At 33.8% G+C, this 8364-nt stretch overlaps 1 pseudogene; it reads right to left on the bottom strand.

Annotated features, from left to right (window-relative positions):
* Positions 1 to 6022: 6022 nt before the first annotated feature.
* On the bottom strand, positions 6023 to 7296 carry LOC141682832 (ribulose bisphosphate carboxylase small subunit, chloroplastic-like; annotated as a pseudogene).
* Between the last annotated feature and the right edge of the window lie 1068 nt (positions 7297 to 8364).

Genomic DNA, 8364 nt, shown 5'->3' on the forward strand with positions numbered 1-8364 from the left:
TCGATATGAGCTCAAACGTCCTCACATAGCTATACACACTCCTACACACTCTCGTTTCTAGTTTACTATAACCTCAGCTCTGATACCAACCTGTCACGCCCCCAAATCCGGGGTCAGAGGATTTGGTCGTCACGAAGAAACCTCAATCCAAAATAACCTGTTAAATCAAATAATAAATGCCAGCGGAAGATATTTATCATAAATGACCCCAAACTAATCCAAGATCTTTTAAGGTTACAGTTCTAGAAACAAGAAATCCAAATTCCACAAACAAGTTTTGAACTTTCTTTTTAAACTCTTTTCAATAAATTCCAACTCACAATTAAACCCACTAGTATAACTTCGAAATGAAGTATACTAGGCCCAAATAAAATATACAACTATAATATAATCTAATATAAATAACTTTACACAATAAAACTTACACTAGTCCGCAAACCCTGGACCAACGACCTTCCAAGAGCTTCTTCTTTGCTTCCTCGAATTTCGCAGCTAAGTAGCGCAAGCTAATCCTCACTGGAGGTTAAATTTAAAAACAGGCAAGTATGAGCGAAAGAAATGCTCAGCAAGTTAATTATAACATATATAGGGTCGTTTTGATATAAAACCGACATCTGCATCAGCGCAGGACATTTAAAAATCATAATTGCTGAATCATAAAACGCTTTTTGATACTTTCCAGCGAAAGGCTTCAGCAATATTTTGAATTTTGACGAGAGCAAAGCTCGTAAAATAGTGTTTACGGAAATATCGTAAACCACAATAACATGAAACAATGATTATGGATTGAATCATAACTTTATTCAAAACCGAACTCTTGAAATTAATACTTATTTTGCTGTCATATCAAATTAGATATAAATACGAACTTTGATGCTCACAACATTCCATACTGAAGTCAACATCAATCATCTATACTAATACCACCTTTGATACTTAACAACAACGTAAGTATCAGCAAAAAAAAATAATAAGAAACTGAATCAAAACCACAATTCACTTTAATCCAAAACAGAATCAGTATTTTTAATCCAAAACAGAATCAGTACTTTTAATCCAAAACAGAATCAGTTGATAAATCATTTATTCTATGAATATCAAAATAATATTCACTTTAATCCAAAACAGAATCAGTATTTTTAATCCAAAACAGAATCAGTACTTTTAATCCAAAACAGAATCAGTTGATAAATCATTTATTCTATGAATATCAAAATAATATTCACTTTAATCCAAAACAGAATCAGTATTTTTAATCCAAAACAGAATCAGTACTTTTAATCCAAAACAGAATCAGTTGATAAATCATTTATTCTATGAATATCAAAACAATATCATAATTTAGATTGGAATCCTCGAACGACGGTGTGTTGCCGCCGGTGATCAGCCGCGGAGCAACACCGGTATGCCGAAGCATATCCAACTAAACAAAGGGGCACCCAAGGCACATATCGGCCTAGCAAGGTGTTATATCCTGTATAACACATAGCTCACACTGGACCGCCGTCACGGCCTCTTACGCAACCATCCAATCTTAAAAACATTTTATTGAAAGGGGTCATAATACTCGACACCCTTAAAAACTTTTATTCCCCCATTTACTTGGGCAGGAATACTCGCAAAACCAACTCATTTTCTCAAAACCCAAAACATTTGTAAATCCAGTAATTTGATAAGTAAAATCACTTAGCTATTCTGAACATAGAACAGCAGAAGAGTACTTGCATAAACAGAATCATTTAATTCAGCGATATGTAAAACATTTATCTATTCCGAACTGAATAAGGAAAGCAATACTTGCATGATAAATTTTAAAATAAATATCACTTGAACAATAAGTGAAGTTAGAGGTACTTGCATAATATGAATCGAAATTAATGTCACTTGAATGATAAGTGAGGTTTGGGTACTTGCCTTTGGGTTTTTTTAGCAGTTAGTCACACTCGCAAACACGCATCAGTTCTGACATTCTGTCTTAAGACATCACCGTCCTTCTATTCAACACTTGACTAATATGTTGCTCCTGCAATTGCTAGAAGCCAGATACCCAATACCATTCCATCTCACTCTTTATCCAACGTCTTGTCCCGATCAACTCGAGAGATCCGCATCTATAATTAAAATATACAACTTTAATTGTCTAATCGATAATCACTCGACGAACTATGCGTCAAAAGCCTATCGTCTACCCATACGATAGCCCACACATAATTATATCAGCCAAACACAGGAATCTTGACCCACATATGCACATAATTCACATAGCACGTAAGCACATAATCCACGTATCACATAATTCATATCACATATGACTCAGTTCTTCTAAAGGTTCGACTCGATACGTTTAAAACTGAAATCAGATCAAAAATATGATTTATATATCAATAATTGACTCAGAATAACTTGTAAAACAAGCGACCTTTCGAAACAAAATGATTTGGGTCTCGAAAGTATTTTTATTGAAAGCAGAATATTTTTCTGAGTCTGTACGCGTTCGTTTCGTATTAAACGGACAAACGGTTTATTTAATATGAATTTTTGAACATTTTTCGGAATAAAAACGATCTCCGAATCATTTAATAATAAAATAATAGGGTTCGAACACCCTAAAATAATTTTATACGATTTATCGAGCCTGGAAAATAATTTAAAATAATATTTTAAAGCTCGAAACTATTTTTCGGAATTTTTAAAATCAATACTAAATAATTAAATCTAATTAAATAATCAATTAAAATTAATTAATAACTAATTAAATTAATTAATCAATTATTATTTAAATTAATTGACTAATTAAATAATTAATTATCAACTAAAATTAATTAATTAAGTAATTTGGATTTATTTTTAAATTAAAAATAAATTTTCAGAATTAAAATAATGATTTTCAAAATAAAAATGCATTTTTAGAAATTAAAAATAGGATTTTTGAATTAAAAGAAAACAGAAAATACAGAAACATTTTTTTAGAAAATGGGGGTTTCAGATTTTGGATCAAACAGTCCCCCAAGGTAGGGGATGACCGGAGCTCGTTGATGAACTCGGCCGGAATCTGGGAACGAACCCAGAAACCGGTGAGCTCTCGCCGGCTCCGGCGAACCTTTTACCCCGCCAAAACCCGAGGTTCCAGCCCCGATTTTTACACCAGAACGCCCCAAACGTCAACCAAAACTTATAAACGACCCCAACTTCGCCGTAGCAACACCAGATCACAACCTCCGATCAAACAACCAAGAACTCGACGAAAATTCCGGCGAAACGCGATTTTGCTATTTACTGAACCAAATTCAACGATTAATATCTTAAAATGAAGCTTAAGACATGTATAATCAGTTCATATCATCAAAATAATCCAAAGATCATCCAATAAGAAACCCCTAATTTTCGAATAAAACCCCTAAAAATCGTCTTTGAATTTTACCAACTGTTGAAACGATTTGAAGATATAAAATGATAGAGAATGGTCTGTGATTCATTTTGGTTATTCATACTTGTGATTTGGTGTTCAATAACACCTTCAAAATTGGCTTTGATTTTCAGAATTCTCCAAGAACACCAAGAACACATATTCAAGAAATTTTCAGACAATCAAACCTTAATTTCTATATGATACTGAACTCTATTTTTGAAGTATAATATACCAAATCGACCAGAAAAACATGCTCTACAACATGGAAGCATCAAATCACATCAACAACATCAAGAACAAAAATTCATCATTTAATTATCAAATAATTCGAATATAAATAATTAAATAAGAAAATTACGGTGATTTCTGGGCAGAAAATGATGATTGATTCAGAAAGAAGATTTCGAGAGCTTCGTTTTGATATGCTGCACGTCCGAATCGGAGTTCGATAACGCCTTCGTTCGTGTGTTTGATTCTCGGGAACGTATCGATTTTCTCGGGTTTTTCTCTGTATTTACGGTGTTTTAACTGGTTGCAAATGAATAAACGGAATAAACGAAATAAGAAATAGGCTATTTATATTTATGGAATATTGGATCGTTCTGGATCGTTTTGGATCATTAAATTAGTTGCTTAGCCGCTAAGTAACTGCAATAACGATCCGATTCAATACCAAAATTGGATAATTATCAAAACCGAGCTTTTTATAAAATATTATATACGAGAATAATATAAAAATATCCCGTCTCTCGAAAATACGGGTTTTATTGATTACCGAAATAACTGTCGTATCGAAAATCTTGCGCCGGGCCGCGCACGGGTCAAACCGTAATCCGAATCGAAAAAGTCAAAACACGGAAAATGTCCGGAATTACCCGATTAGGTTAGGAAGGAGTTTTCGGAAGAGTTTCGGGTTGTAAAAACGCAAAAACGGTTGAAGTCGGATGATTCCCGGCTTTATAAAATAATTTTGGTAATTATTCAGAAAATAATTAATAATACATAAATCATTATAAAATCATATAACACTCCAAAAATTACCAGAAAAATATCACAATTATCTATATTTTATTCTAGACATATAAAAATTTAAATACTCAAATAATATCACATCTAAACACCCAAACATCAATTCCACTTATCAGATAATTCACCTAAAATCACATAAATAATTCCAAATAATTATAATAATAATATTTGAAAATATGGGATATTACAAAAGTGATTTCTATATTTCATTTAAACTTGAACTTGGATTTCTTTGACATCAGTTTTTTACCTTAAAGTGATGTACATTATCTTTTATGACATCAGCTTTTCTTAATTGAAAGTGATGTGTAAGAAGTTTATAGACCAAATTGTGTAAAGTTTTACATCACTAATTGTGTAATTGTTGTCTGAGAATGTCAACCAAAATAGTAAAACATATGATCTGAAATCTAAACTATTACATTCTCCAGAAACCAACTGAAGACATTCAGTCTAATGAAAATTGTAAGATAGTTTTTTCACTATCCCGTTTTGAACACTCTTCAAAATCTGAGACATAAATCCTCTCTACACAAGACAGTAAGGGCCCATATAAGTTCCCATTATTTAGATATCTCAATAACTGCAGAGGACAAGATGAGCAAGCCGCTTTACCCCAAGCAAGCAAATACGATCCTCCACTTACTGGACAGATGCCATGTGCACGATCAAATCAACCACATGGGTGCTGCATTAACCACCCAAAAAGACATATGTAAAAGAATTTAACAGTCAACTTAGACGTATTTCAAGTTGTGCATACTGGGTCTACTTGTTTGTTACTAAGTGTTGATTACTTATGAGTTTCTCTTTACTTGTGTCGGGGTGCATTTTCAGAAGCATTAGAGGAAGAAGTGAGAGAAATCATCAATAACATATCCTAAAACAACTCAAGAAACTTTGCTGCACTTCTAAACCAAGTCAAACAAAAACATTCAGACATGAAAAATTAATATTATTCCAACGTTCAGACAATTATTTACCTAGGTAGCATGAGTTTCTTAGCAAGTGCAGGCTCTCATTATTATTTTCATCAACAAGAATATCGTTTATACTATTTGAGTTTCAGGACCAGCAGGTGAACTGCAAGGTCAAATATGATTATTAACTGCAGACTATGAATTCCTGGGTTGAAATAACACAGATTATTAAAAAGAGCACAACATAATCGCCTCTCAAGTTAAAAGGTGAGGTGGAACTTGTCATCAAAATTGATGACCTAGTCAACCACCTGTTTATAACTGGAGTAGATTTAGAACAATGATTTCTGGCATTCTAAAGACCAAAAGCTCCCTTGAAAATATATGGCAAGTACGAAAACGCAAACTTATATAAAACCAGTTTTAAATTAAGGACGTTTGTGACAAGAAATGCACAGATGCACCCATGATATATTTGTTGAGTATGACAACACAACTGATACAAGCAACTATGTACAGCCAATTCCTTTTAGCAATAATAACTACTGTAAGCAGTTTAGAATAAGGAAATTTTGAATTACCCTAATGGAATCACTCATTGATTTCATTAAACATGCAGAAGCAGAACAGGGTTGCACTGCAACTTTTTCAAGGAGCAGAGGATCTAGGAGGTGGTTGTGGGCTTTTGGATGACGAACGACATACATTGAGCTTGCCTAATGTATCAAAATCCAGACACCGGATGTAAGCACTAGGATATGCCTTCTTGCATTCCGTGATTTCATGGAGGACTTGAGATGCGTCCGTGCAACCAAACATGGGAAGCTTCCATATTGTCCAGTACCTCCCATCGTAGAAGTTAGGAATTCTGCTGTTCTCGCGATAAACATACCCCAGCTGTAGACAAAAATGTTCGGAACAAGAGATCAGTATTTCAACCCCTGCTTAACAAAAAACTTCAGACCACAGAGTATTGCTTGAAGCCATTGATTTATATAATGATTTTGTCCATGCAAGAGAGAAAAGAAACAGAAAGTTCATCTCCAGAGATGGGAATTTCAAGATTGAACAAAATTATTTATCAGTGCCACAATTTGGAATGCATTTATAGAAAATTTGATAACATCGGACACACATTTAATATTTTCTATATAAAAAATATGCAGTTTCTAACATTGGAGTCCAGTTCTATCACTATCAACTATCAAGAAACAAGACACCTGCTAAACTGAAAGTTTACAACATAATTTAAATTATGATAAAGAGTGGATGCAAATAGCAAATTTTTTTAAGAATTAATGGTTGTATTCCAGATGTTATCTTTGCCAAACAAAGGGAGCTCACAATACAATTCAATTACCAGAAGTCACACTTTCTGCAACAACTAGTTGTCATATCTCTTTAACACTTAAAATTGATGCAATTGTAGATAAAAGCAATTAAGAACTATCTAGCTGAACAAAAACTGTAGAACATTTCCAGTAGGATATGTATTAATCATACTAATAAAGAAATTATAAAGTATCTATCTTACTGCATCAAATTCAAGGCATGGAATTCATCCTTTTTTCATCATGTAATCAATTTCCCTAGAGATTGAATCATCGGTGAGAGGTGGAAGGTAGGAGAGAGTCTCCAACTTCTTGTTATCAATCGGATTCCAAGTCTGTTTACACACAAGCGAGAGCCAACTATAAGCAGTACAAAAGGTGGTAATATAAGCAGCTTAAAAAAAATTAAAAACAAAAATACAAGTTCCGATCAAAGTACCTTCATACAGTGAGTTTTAGATCCATTCGAAACAGTCTTCCTGTTCCACGCAACCGAATCCTTCATCTGAAACAGCTTTGGCGGGCTAGGTTTTAAGCCAACATAGGTGGATCTAGCCACCGGAGCTGAAAAGCTTGCAGCAGACATAATTGATTTATTACCAAACTGATCTAGAGCACAACTGGAAATACAAAACTAGAGACTAGCACAAGAAGTGATTCTATTGATTTCATTTACGCGATATGTATTGTGCATTTTCACCCAAAAAAACAGGATACTGCTCCAACCCAACTTGGGTTACCCAAGTACCATAAAAACCAAAGCGGTCCCAGCACCTGAAATAGCCAGTAAACCCACAGCAAGAAGAGCTTGTTTCCATCCAAATCGATATTGCGCCAAGGTCCCTGAATTAGAAACAGTGCTAATAGGAGTATCTGCTGCGGGTTGCAAAGCTTGATCTTTTGCAAAATTGATGACTTCGGATTCCCGTCTACATTAATATACATAATGGCTAAAACTCAATTAACAAGACTATTACCCATCCCCTAAGAATTTTGCAAACATTACTAAAAAGGAAGCCTGGATTTGAATTAAATAAGTTACCTCCTGCTGGTTGACCAGTTGAAACTGGTGGGGTTTGATCCTGCCATCGGAAACAAGATGTTTTCATGATTAAGAATAGTAAAATTACTTATCTGAACTGTTGATGATAAAAACTGAGAGATATATTTAAAAATGGACTCTATAAGGTGTGTAAATGAAGAAGAAGAATACAGGCCTTCATCTATCTCCTCCTTTGTAAGGCCTTTCTTCTCAGAGAGGAACGTCTGTACAGGACAGAAAATCCCTTAATTTTTAGATGTAAAAGAAATTTGACAGCATTCTCCACTTGATCGTCCCGAATTGGTTCTGAGTTCACAAACACAGATAAAACCTTGGTATCTTGATGGACCTTGTAAACTCCAAGACTGTTATTAACAGAGTAGCAATGCTTAACATAATTTAACACAACTTAAATTACAAAAATAATAACAGTATATTACTCAAGTATTAATACATCATTTTCCCATATTCCCGTCAATCATAAGAGTTTTTAGAACCATAAAAAGTTATATCAATGAATGCTTGAGTATTTGGTAGATCGTAATTAGTAATTAGCACATAAAACTCACGTAATTAGTATTTTTCAAGAAACTCATGAAAACGATATTCTGAGTTTCTTTTTTATCATCTTCA

This window comes from Apium graveolens, chromosome 9 (genome assembly GCF_009905375.1).
Source record: "Apium graveolens cultivar Ventura chromosome 9, ASM990537v1, whole genome shotgun sequence".
NCBI classification, from domain to species: domain Eukaryota; kingdom Viridiplantae; phylum Streptophyta; class Magnoliopsida; order Apiales; family Apiaceae; genus Apium; species Apium graveolens.